The sequence below is a fragment of the Tupaia chinensis genome, unplaced genomic scaffold (assembly GCF_000334495.1).
Source record: "Tupaia chinensis unplaced genomic scaffold, TupChi_1.0 Scaffold000047_1, whole genome shotgun sequence".
NCBI lineage: Eukaryota > Metazoa > Chordata > Mammalia > Scandentia > Tupaiidae > Tupaia > Tupaia belangeri.
The window spans coordinates 566,502-579,423 of NW_006159505.1; the positions used below are offsets into that span (position 1 = coordinate 566,502).

The 12,922-nt window shown below is 37.7% G+C and overlaps 1 pseudogene; it reads right to left on the minus strand.

The window, feature by feature from the left end:
• Window positions 1–10,296: 10,296 nt before the first annotated feature.
• LOC102486363 (RNA polymerase II subunit A C-terminal domain phosphatase SSU72 pseudogene) lies at window positions 10,297–10,879 on the minus strand (annotated as a pseudogene).
• Between the last annotated feature and the right edge of the window lie 2,043 nt (window positions 10,880–12,922).

A 12,922-nucleotide genomic window follows, 5' to 3' on the forward strand; every position in this document is an offset into this window, starting at 1 on the left:
ACCTGGAACAGACAACCCAGGAACACACCTCCAATTCACAGAGAAGAAAATTCAAATTACAATGATTGTTATTCACGTTACCATGGTTTTTACACCTATCTGATTCTATTCCAATCTGAGTGTCCCAGAAACGATGATATATAAAGGAAAATAAGATATGGCATGTGTTCTGAATGGGATCATAATCTCGTCATAATCTCATAAATCAGCCATTTATACTATTTCAAATAAACTAATTAAGATAATATAACAAAATGAGTAATGATATATGGAAACTTTAATAGGAAAACACTGTAAGAGAAGTCATTTTCACAGTTCATACTTGTAATGAATTTAAAAATGAGCACACACCTGAATGGATCAGGCAGGAGGAAAAACGGCATTGTTATTCACGGGGCTGTAAAATGAGGATCCAGATGCTCCCATGGAAAGAGAATAAGGAGTCAAGCTGTAAGGACGTCAAGACCAGATATCCTTACCCCTTCTCCAGAAAACAGTTTAACCTGTATCTATTTGCAGGATCTGAGCTTGGTGCAGAAAGCAGGTACTGAGAAGTTCCAAGATTCAAGGGATGAACAAACACAGAGTGAGACATTGACTGCATCTTCGTATTTATTCAGTGCCTGGCTCATTGCCTAGCACACAAGTACACATAATTGTTCCATCCCTCATCCTCCAAGTTTTATTCCCCTCACCTTTAAATTTAATTTCCGGAGTAGGAAAACTTAACTTCTCTTTTTATTGCAATAAAAACCCTCAAAAAATGGCTGAAACGGTACTGAAAATAAAATCATATGAAAAGAGCCCAATAGAGACCTTGGTGCCTGCTGTGGACACTCATCACCCGATCAATCTGCGACCACATAGCCACCATGAGAACATATGTCCCCAGGCCCAGCCACATGGTGCAACAGTAGCGTATGTCTCCACCAGGTCAGAAGTGGATGGAATATCAGGGTTCAGTCCCTGGGTCACCTGTCCACACCAGGCTCAGGGATGGGCTGCAATCCTGGCTGGCTGGGAAGCTGAGAGTATAATCATGGCATAAGACACTGTTGCAGATGTCTGTCTCTTTCTCTCTCACTTCCTCTCTCTCTCTCTCCCAAAATAAACTTTAAAAAGTTAAAGAATATATAGTCCTTTGAGAAACACCAGTCTCCTAAAGGAGATGAAAGAAATTAAACTCAGAATGAAAATGCTACTGAGAGCTCATGGGCAAGGCTGCATACCATTATGCTGACAAAGTATTAGGAGATGAAGACAAAGCAAATAAAACTTAAGTACAAGGGGCCAGCAGTTGGTATAATGGCTATGTCACTGGACTCCCATGTAGTCAACCACAGTTTAAGTCCCTGACTCAGTGGCTTAGACTCGCGCCGGGCATGTGTGCGTGTATGCCCAAGATCCGGAGAGGACAATAGAGGATAAGAGATTGCAGAATGGCCACGTTCCCGGTGGGGAGGGAGGGTGATTTCTCGCTTTCTGTCTCTCTCTTTCTCTGTCTTTCTGGCAAGCACAAACGCCCTGTAACAAAAACCACTCAATAAATTTTTTTTTTTTTTTAAACTTAAGTACCATAAAAGACAAGCTAGTGATAACCAGCTTACAGATGTTGGTGGACACTGAACACTGAGAGTGTTAGCGAGGACCTTTTTTAAGTGAACAACATAGTACAGAGTGATGGGTTCACCCATTAAGGGCAGGTCTCTGGGAAAACTACATGAACTACTGACTTTTTGTGAGGTTCAAAGTCACCTCAATAGGGACCAGCAGTTGGCAAAATGGCTATGTCACTGGACTCCCATGTAGTCGACCACAGTTCAAGTCCCAGACCCAGTGGCTTAAACTCACACTAGGCATGTGTGTGTGCATGCCCAAGATCCCAAGAGGAGAATGGAGGAGAGGGGATTGTGGCATGACCATCCCCCCTGGGGGTAATTTCTCGCTTTCTGTCTCTCCATCTTTCTAGAGAGCACACTCTCTCTATAGCAAAAAACTCTCAAAAAATAAAAAACGTCACCTCAATAATCTCACGGGCCTCAAGAAGACTTTTTGCAGCCTTGACTCAGGCACCTCAGCCCCTGAAGAAGTCTCTCTGGCCCTGACTTGTGCTGCTGACCTGATGGCCCCAGCTCAGAACACTCCCACAGTTGGCTGAGGCATCAGGTACATGCCTGACTGACCTATTGCACAGCTCAGTTCTTTCTGCTTTCACAAGGAGTCAGCTCATCTGAGCATTTAACCAGCAGAGACAAGCACGTCTGACTGTATTGATGTTCCCCCAATCGATCACATCCTTTGTCAGTTCTTTTCTTTCTTTTTTTATTTTTTTTTTTGAGAGATTTTTGCTATAGGGCACGTGCACTCATCAGAAAGCCAGAGAGAAACAGAGACAGAAAGCAAGAAATCACCCTCTTCCCCAGGGGAATGACCACGCAGCATTTCCCTTCTCCTCCATTCTCCTCTCAGGATCTTGGGCACGCACACGCACCCGGCATGAGTTTAAGCCACTGGGTCCAGTACTCGAACTGCTGTCAACTACATGGGAGTCCAGTGACATAGCCATTATGCCAACTGCTGGTCCCATATCCTTTGTCAGTTCTCAGAATAGTCTTTCCTTTGTGCATTCCCACAGCCCAGCACACTGCAGCACATGTCATTCCTTAGTTTTGACAAATTCTGCATGGGAGGAATAAAAGATCAGGACAGCAAACACAGAAGAGTACTTTCAAATGCCTTAAAGGTTTGGAGTAATCAGGATACAATGCCAATGTGAAACCTCTGCAGCAGCTCAGGGTGATAAAGGGAGTCATGCCCAGAATCTCCCCACTCTGCCTTTCCAGACAGAACTTTGCATTCTGTGGAAAGTTCCATTCTATAGAGATAGTCCATATTTTGACTCTGAGTCAGTGGTATATTGGTAAAACAGCTCTTGAGAGAGAGAGAAACTGTTCACTAGTGTTGGGCAATTTCTGAGTTGGAAATACCCCTACCTTCCTCACTTTCAAACTACCAGCATGTAATCCTTGTATGGAGAGTCAGAAGAAACACACAGTCGACTCTGACAGGGTGCTATGAGCTGACTTGGATATACTACCACTGTCTTCCCTCCCATTCAACCCACTTTTCTAGACAAAACCATCTATCTCAGGAACCACAATCCCATAACTCCTACTCTTCCTCCTGACTTTCATCCCACAGATATAAAGTAACCACTCACCTCCCTCAGATGGAGACTTCATGGGCTAGGCTGCAGTGAGTCATAAGGGGACTCTGAGAAATGACAGTCAGGGAACAGAGTTTATGCATTTGCCTAGAGACTTCAGAGGGAGCTAGCGCACAGAGATCTCAGCCTTAATGCACCTGGGACCAATCATGATGCTTCCTCATCCTGCCCACTACACCACCCTCTCTTCTACAGCCCATCCCTGGATTCCATGTGCACATGCATTCTTTTTCAGTAAATACAATGTGTGCAATGTGATGGAAATCAGCCTGCTTCCTTTTTAATGTCAGTTATTAAAGAATAATCCCACAATCAATCAACTCATATAATTTAAAAATCATTTATAAATTACTTTTATAATTTTACTTATTAAAACAATCTTATACTTGAAGAAAACTTGCATGATACAAAGTTCCTATACACCTAGGTAATATTTGGTACAGTATTGTTAACTAACATCCATACTTTATTCAAATTTTCTTAGTTTTTACTTATGTTCTTTTCTATTCAAGCATCTCAATCAGGATACCATATTTATATTAGTAGTCATCTCTTTTTAGGTTACCCTTAGTCATGACAGTCTCACACTTTCCTTATTTTTTATGACCTTGACAATTTCCATCAGTATTGCTCAGGTATTTTGTGAGAATGTAAATTGGTCCAGTCATTGCTGTGGAAAACAATTTATAGAGGTTCCTCAAAGACCTACAAATAGAACTTACCATATGATCCAGTAATTCCCCTCCTGAGTATCTACCCAAAAAATAGGAGAATGCTCAGTTGGAAAAGCACTTGCACATCAATGGTTTTTATTTTATTTCATTTTCTTTTTATACATTCAATCACATCATTTAGCTTACAAAGTGAATATTTCAACAGGTGAATATTTCTCCCTAGTCCAGTTGATAAAACTATAAAATTATCTTCAACAAATAATACCACATTTCCCACATCAATGCTTATTACAGCATTATTCACAATTGCTAAGACATGGAACCAACCCAAATGTCCACAAACAGATGAGTGGATTGGAAAAGTATGGCACATATATTCTATGGAATACTATTTAGCCATAAAAAAATAATAAAAATTTAAAACAAGATCCTGGCATTTGATAGAAAGTTGTCAAATATGGAACATTTATTGCTGAGTGAAGCAAGCCAGAATATGAAAGACAGACATTGTATATCTTCACTTATATATACTGACTGTCCACAGTCTATGGTAGAGATTGAAAGATTGAAGGACATAAAAGCAGTGAAAATAGTTATGGACACTGGCAATAGTGTGAAGAACAGGGTAAGTGTATAGGAAAGGAAATCAGGGGGGAAAAATAGAGAAGCAAGACGTTTTTGGAACATAGTTATGGTTTTTAACCTGTTGATGATAACATGTATAGTATTCTCAATTGGTCTGGTCTGGGATATATTTCATGTTGGATAACTCCTCTTTAAAAGGCAAATGAAGTAAGGCAATTTAATGCTTAATAAAGAATAGTAATAATAATAATAAAATAGAATTTTAAAAAATCATTTAGACATAAATTTGGACAATAATTCCAGTGAGGAAATCCAATTCCTGAAACTTAACAAATGAAAAAAATTAAAAACCTATCGGGGGAAAAAAATGTCCCTCAATTTGAATTTGTTTGATGTTCTTTCCATTGTTACATTCAAGATAAAGAATTTTTGAAGAAAGACCACAAAGATAAATTTCCATTTTTATCACAACATAGCAAGGGCACATATATCAACATGACTTACCAGTGTTAATGTTGACTTTATTCATGGATGAATGTCTTTGAGGCTTCTCCAACATAGTTACTCTTTTTCCCCTTTCCAGATTGTGTTCTTTAGAAGTTCATATGTCCAAATTAAGGAGGAAAATAGAGAAGCAGGACATTTATGGGACATAGAAGCAGGTCATTACCTGTTGATGATAATGTGTTTTGTATTCCTCAACTGGACTGGTATGAAGAGTATTCATGTTGGATAAATTAAACCTACAAGCAAAATTATTAATAGTGTTTAAACAATAATAAGAAGAGAATAAACACACACACATACACACACACAGAAGAAGTTCATATGTGCAACTCACACTTAAGGTATGGGTACTTTATTCCATTTCCTTGTGAATTATTGCACATTATTTAGAATTACTCCACACAGGTTTGCCTATTCCTTCATTAATGTTTCATTAATTTTTTATTTATATCAGTAATGAAGCTTAGATATTTATTTTCAGTATGAAGTTATGATAACTGCTTAGTGTTCTTGCCCAAATGATTTCAGTTTTGACCCTACCATATGACCCAATAAACCACTTCTAGGTATATATCCAAAGGAAAGGATATCAATATGTCATAAAGATGTCTGCACCCCCTTGTTTATTGCAGCACTATTCAGTCGCAAAGATACGGAATCCACCTTAGTGTTTATCTATGGATGAACTGATATGTAATATATATATTTAATATATATATATTAAATATATATACTAAATATATATATCACTATATATAATACACACATACAAAATATGAAATATTATTCAGCCACTAAAACAATGAAAAAGTGTGTGAGATAGACTTGTACACACAAACACACACACAAACAATGGAATACTATTCCATCATTTCAAAAGATGAATACCTGTAATTTGAGGTTAAATGGGCAGCCCCAGAGGACGTTATGTTAAGTTAAATAAGCCAGGCTTTGGACATACTTTTAGTTATGTCTTGTGTCTCTTTCATATTTCCCCATCACTTTGTTTTAGTTTGTTTCTGGAGGAAGTCCTTACTACCTGGCACTACAAGGTGCTCCAAGTTCATTTTATATATTTCCAGCCTCAATCCCAGAAGCAGCAATTTCTTGAGAATTCTGTTGATATTACTGAAGAATGGTGTTAGAAATCAGAATCTGGGCACTGGTGCAATTGTTGCTACTAAGCATCATTGCTTCTAGGCCCTCTCAGCTGAAAAAAAAAAGAAAGAAATATATGGGTGTATACATATATATATACATATATATATGTATACACCCAAGCTCTTTATAACCAGGTTATTTATAACCATATATAAGCCTTGCTATAACATAACTACATTTATTTATGAATGTATTTCAATATCAAAAGACAAATTTCAATAATGCAGAACTGTAATTGCTTTTACACCAACCTAATACTTGAGACCAGTATACACTATTTCCATCATGGCAAATTAAATATTTTTTCTATTCCTATAGCGCATAAGTAAATATTGTAGTCACCACTACAACTTCCAGTCACAACTGGCCCATGATTTTTAGTGATAATTTTAGCTCTCTTTTCAGGCTTCCTCACATCCCACTACTGCAACAATTTTTAGCAGTTCCAGCACCCACACAGATTATACACCCAACACCCTCTATATTTACTGTTCTCACCTCTCCCCCAACTGCCTTTGTCTTCACACTATCAGAGACATCACGGCTATACTCATCAAGAACTACTCCACTGAGTTAAAATTTGAAACAGCCCTTCCCAACCCTGAAACTACATCTTTCCACTCACTTTTGCTTATTTACTTGAACTACAAGGGCTTTTTGATCATGCATTTCTCCACAGCCCATTGGTTTAAGGCCAGTTTCAGCTTCCATCCTTTTCAGTCCAGCTTGGATTTCATGGTCCATCACTGTAATCACATCCTTTCAAGCACCTTTGACATTTTTGTACCTTAGCCCCTCTGTCATGCTAAACTTGTTCACTCCAAAACAAACAGGAACTTAGTTAACCATGTTGTCTAGCATTTCCCCAAATGGATAGTCCTGCAAATAAATAAATGCTGGGAATTCTCTTTCTATCTTCAGGAGAGCTCTCAACACTACCACTGTAGATTGCTAAACTGGTGGGTGGCAAATAAAGAAGATTCAACTTTTGAGGAAGAAATTGAAAAAATTGGAGAAAGTACAGAAGTTAGACAAGGGAAAAGAAAGACACATCTTTCTAAAAAATTACAATATATAATGTATGGGTTTTGGGAATGACCCATACATTGGGTCATGCACTGAGCCAATCCATGGATATTCTTAAACACCTTGTTATAGAGTTCATAATTGAGATGATTCACAAGACAATGTCAGTTGAAGGACAAAGTCAAGTACAAGTTGAGTATGTTGTCTTCCTGATTCGAAAGGAACCAAGGAAGTTTGCTAGGGTTAAAGATTTTCTTACCATGAATGAAGAATTGAAACAAGCTAGAAATTTTTTTTTCTTTTTTCTTTTCCTTTATTTGTGGAGAGGTTTTTGCAATAGGGCATGTGCACTCGCCAGAAAGACAGAGAGAGACAGAGAGACAGGAAGCGAGAAATCACCCCCCAGGGGAGATGGCCACGCTGCAATCCCTTCTCCTCCATTCTCTTCTTGGGATCTTGGGCACACACGCACTTGCACCCAGCATGAGTTTAAGCCACCAAGTCCAGGACTTGAACCACGGTTGACTACATGGGAGTTCAGCAACACAGCCATTACACTAACTGCTGGTCCCTAGAAAAATATTTGATGAAGCAAACTATGGATCTTGACACTTTTAATACTTTCTGGAATCTCATTATCTTCTGTGAAATTATATGCAATACCTATATTTTCTTTCTTTTTTTAAAGAGATTTTTGCTATAAGGCATGTACATTTGCTGGAGAGACAGAGAGGTACAGAGGGACAGAAAGTGAGAAATCACTTCCGTCCCAGAGGGGATGGCCATGCCACAATCCCTTCTCCTCTATTCTCCTCTCAGGATTTTAGGCACACACACATACACACTGGTATGAGTTTTGAGCCTCCAGGTCTGGGACTCAAACTGTAGTCAGCCACATGAGAGTCCAATGACGCAACCATTACACCATATGTTGGTCCCAATAGCTATATTTTTTACAGTAAAGGTCCTGATTTCTACTATGCCTATGTAAAGGAAAGTTGGAAAAACACAAAGTTTTCAGGTTTATTTTCATGTCTTTGATTTTAGAGTGATATTTGAGCCTTTACTTGTCTACCTTTAAATTATCACACTTTAATTATTTATTGAAGTTTAGTGACTATATATTAAAGTACTTTGCAAGTCATATGATTTCTTCTAACTTTGACTACCTACAGAACAAGTAGTTTTTATATGTTGGTTATATTTGTGTCGTCATAAGCTATACTATAGTTGTTTAATATGTGAAATATAAATGGCTTCTTTTGGAGTCAGTTGGTAGCATGGTGGTTGTAGTTTGAGGCACTGAGTTCCCAGATGGCCAGCCATGGTTCAAGACCTGGACCTGGCAACCTGGCAGCTTGCTTCTTTCTCTCTCTCTCTCTCTCTCTCTCTCTCTCTCTCTCTCTCCCTGTATCAAATTAAAAAGTAATCATGATGATAAATAAATTAAATAAATAATTCTTTTTGAATTAAATAAATCAATAAATGACTCCTTTGACTATGATAGCTGACACATGCGTTCCATGTATTCTGAAGTTTTTAAACAATAGTAGTCTGACAGGTTAGTAAAGATAGTGAAATGGTTTGTGTTTCCTTTAAAGAAATGATATTAGAAAATACATTTCATTGTAAGAACGTTTGTTTGACTTAAAATATAATTTCCTTTGTCTTCTAAGAGAGATTTTTGCTATAAGGTACATGTGCTTACTGGAAAGACAGAGAAAGACAGAGAGACAGAAAGCGAAAAATCACCTTCCAGGGGAGATGGCCATGCCACAGCCCTTTCTCCTCTATTCTCCTCTTGGGACTTTGGACATACACACACTCCTGGTGTGAGTCTCAAGCTGCCAGGTCAGGGACTCTAACCACAGTCGACTGTGAGGGAGTCCAGTAACCATTATGCCATTTGCTGGTCCCAAAATATAATTTCTTTTTGATATTCTGTTCTTCAGATAACAAGAGTTTGTGCTTTGTTTTTTGAGAAACTAAACAATTCATGTGACTGCTTCTCTGTTGGAACGATTTTTTTTTTTATTTAAAAAAATTGGGGAGCTTATAACATGCTACTTGTTAAGTTTTATGGGAACAGCAGGTGGCATGGTGATTAAGTCACTGGACTTCTTCTGTGTCACTGTACTCTCACATGGCTTACTACAATTCTAGTACCAGCCCAATAGCTTGAAACTCACACCAGGCACATGTGCAGGTATACCTAAAATTCTGAGAGCTGAATGCTTACTATTCACTATAGAATAGTATGCAAAAATAAGAAACCATTTAGAACAAAGTCATGCATTTAATAATTATACTTCACCTATAAGATTCAGTAACCTTCTTCCTTACCTAGCAGTATTTGTTGATACTGCTCGTTTTGAATATATGTGAAACTACATGATCAATGGAAAATGGAGAATGGAGTGTGGTGTGGTCAGGTGGAATCCAGCTGTCTTACCCACTATTTTACCTGGCTGACCTCTAAATTAGAATATTTTTATTTCATTTTATTTGGCGAATTATTATTTGAACAGATAATTCCAAGATTTAGCAATAATATACAATCCAATAAATGCCTTTAGTTTTATCTATTGAACAGCATTAGTAAAAAGAGTTGTAATCTATACCTAAAAATATGTATAAGTTCAAATACACAATATGACCCTCTCATTAAAGAAAAAAATTTATAATTAATACACCACAGAAAACAAGCAAAAAGAAACATTTTAAGTGATGGCCTATAAAAACATTATTTCCTTGCTGGATAGCTCTAAATAAACTATTTTAAACACTCCATTATCAACTATGGTTTGTTCATCTGGAAGATGCAGTTATGACGGCAACTTCCTTGCAAAGAGATGTAAATAGTAAAATAGTTATTCTGTGCAAACATCCTAGAATAATGCTTTGTACTTTTAGAGTGCTTTCTTGGCTACTGGTAGTCATGATTTCCCATAGATGATTTTCTTGCTCACGTTCTCTGCCATGGTGGTATATCAATAATAATACAAACAGCATTTCGTAGAAAGGTCATTAAAGCCTTCCTTCTCACAGGAAGTATGGACTAGTCACAAACCATATACAAGTTCTAACTGAGGAAGAACCCCAAATCAGGTAACATCTTCAGTAGAAGCAGACCGTGTGAAGAAAACTCTTCCCTGATTTCTCCTCCATTTCCAGGAGCAGCTTACCCACACTATCTTCCATGTCTTCTGTCCGCTGCAGGCACTGGAAGAGCTCACAGATGAGGAAGGCTCCAAGGGTGGCTTCTTCTTGGGTGTCTTTGATGTCCACGTTGATCACATGCACAGGCTGGAAGGTTTCCTGTTCCCTGGAGTACAGATATTCCACTACTCAGTTATACATGCTCTCCTCACAGGTGAAGATAACATCAAAGGGATCGGTGCAATCCTGAAACCTTTCTGGGCCAGGCTTGATTCTCTCATTTCTTCCCAAGATATGTAAGATCCCATTCTTGGTGTAGAATTATCTGTCTTTTCTGACAAGGTCATTGGACATCTCTTTATGTTGTTGCAAAGTAATAAACCACTGGCAGATTGTGTCTTGATCCTGGGAGTGTCAAAAAGGATGCAGTTCCAAAAGACCAGACACTGATCCCTTTCTTCCTGAGCATGCTATGGGCTTCTATACTCCTGTTGATGTTGCTCATACACACCACAGCCAACCTGAGCAAGGATGAGGACATGATGGTGGCCACTGGAAACTGGCTAGATACAGGGATCTTGCCTAAATGCCCAATAATATTAATAATATTACTATAGAATAATATGCAACAGTAAGAAACAATTTAGGCCAAAGTCATGCATTTAATAGTCATACTTTACATATAAGGTTCTGTAACCTTCTTCCTAACCTAGCGATATTTGTTGATATTGCTTAATTAAAATATATGTGAATCTATATAATCAATTCCTACATATAGCTTGCATTGCATTGCAGATTTTTTCCATATTTTATTTCATCAAGCCTACCTTTTTAAGACCCTTTCTTCTGGTATTGTGATTATGTATTTATATTTCAAGGCTCAGTTTCATTAATTTCACAAGTGTACAGTCTAGTATATGTTTGCAATTAAGTATCTTTAAGTCCTCTTTTAATATAAGATGTAGAAGGTAACAACTGGAAAATAAAAATAAAATTTAAACAATAATCCAGGTCAATATAAAACCACTGGTAAACGTTTCAGTGTAATGCCTTGTATTCTTATTCTACATATGTGTTTTCCACGATTTAGATATAACTACATATAAATCTAAAATATGTTGCTTTTACTACATATTATAAATAAACATGAATATATGTATATACACTTACTATATATGTACATATATATCACATGATAATATTTATCAGTTAGATATAAGAATAACAAGATAGCTGGAGATACAAACACAGATACAGACTCAAATAGAGATACAGATATTGATATATAAAAATACAGAAATATGAAGCTATAGGTACTAACATTGTTACAATAAATAGCTTGAGGACTACCAATTTATCCATTATTTTTTTCATTTTCTTGTTTTTTCATAATTCTTTATTTTTACTACAATAATTTTAATACATATTTAAAGCGAAAAATGGACGTCATTTTTCTCATAAGGGAAGTAACAAATAGAAAATACCTTATGTAAAAAGTTGGTTAGGAAAAGTGTCACAGAGGAAATAATGTGAGAATCAAATCTGTAAAGAGGAATAAGAGCTTTCCAAAGTCAAGAGATGTTATTCCAAGACAAGCAGAGATTTCTGAAGAGTTTGACATAAACAGGGGCCAGTAAAGCATTCATGACGTGTCGTGTCAGAAGCCATGTTGCTTGGAGGGTGATATAGGAAGCTGGCTATAAAGGAAGCCAGAAGACGGTCACTGAATGCCTCCATACCCTCCTAAGAAGGAGATCATTGTGGAACACAGTCCACCACTGAGACTGGAGTTCTCCTTCCTCAGCATTTCCCCAGAATACAATACTCCTCCACTAATCACAGCTGTCCTTTCCCAATACAGAGTGATCAGCCTCCATTTCCTAGAGGAGTTTTCTGAAAAACGTGAATAAGAGAATTCACTTACATTGCCTTATGTGAATAAGAGAATTCACTTACATTGCCTTATTTCAGACATACTTGTTGATAGAATATAAATTACAGTATCTTACGAATGCCAACAAAGTTTAGGAATACTTATTCTAAGAATGTCATGAAACTAAAACAAAGAAAATTAAGAAATGGAGGTTGGCTAAGACCTCAAACTATAAAATTACTGCTGGAAAACACTGGGGAAATTTTGAGAGACATTGGGATAGGCAAAGACTTCTTAAATAAGACTCCCAAAGCACAATCAATAATCCCAAAAAAAGACAAGTGGGATTACATCAGATTAAGAGGTTTCTGCACTGCCAAGGACACAGTAATCAGTGTGAATTGACAGCCCTCAGAATGGGAAAATATTTTTGTAAACTATGTGTCAGATAAGAAACTGATAACCAGAATACACAGGGAACTCAAGCAGCTGTCCCAAAAAAAGATGATCAACCCTATTAAAAGATGGAAGAATGAGTTTTAAAAAACACTCTCTGGGAACCAGCAGTTAGCATAATGGCTATGTCGCTGGACTCCCACGTAGTCGACTGCGGTTCACGTCCCGGACCCGGTGGCTTAAAACTCACGCCGGGCGCATGTGCGTGCGTGCCCAAGATCCCGAGAGGAGAATGGAGGAGAAGGGATTGCGGCG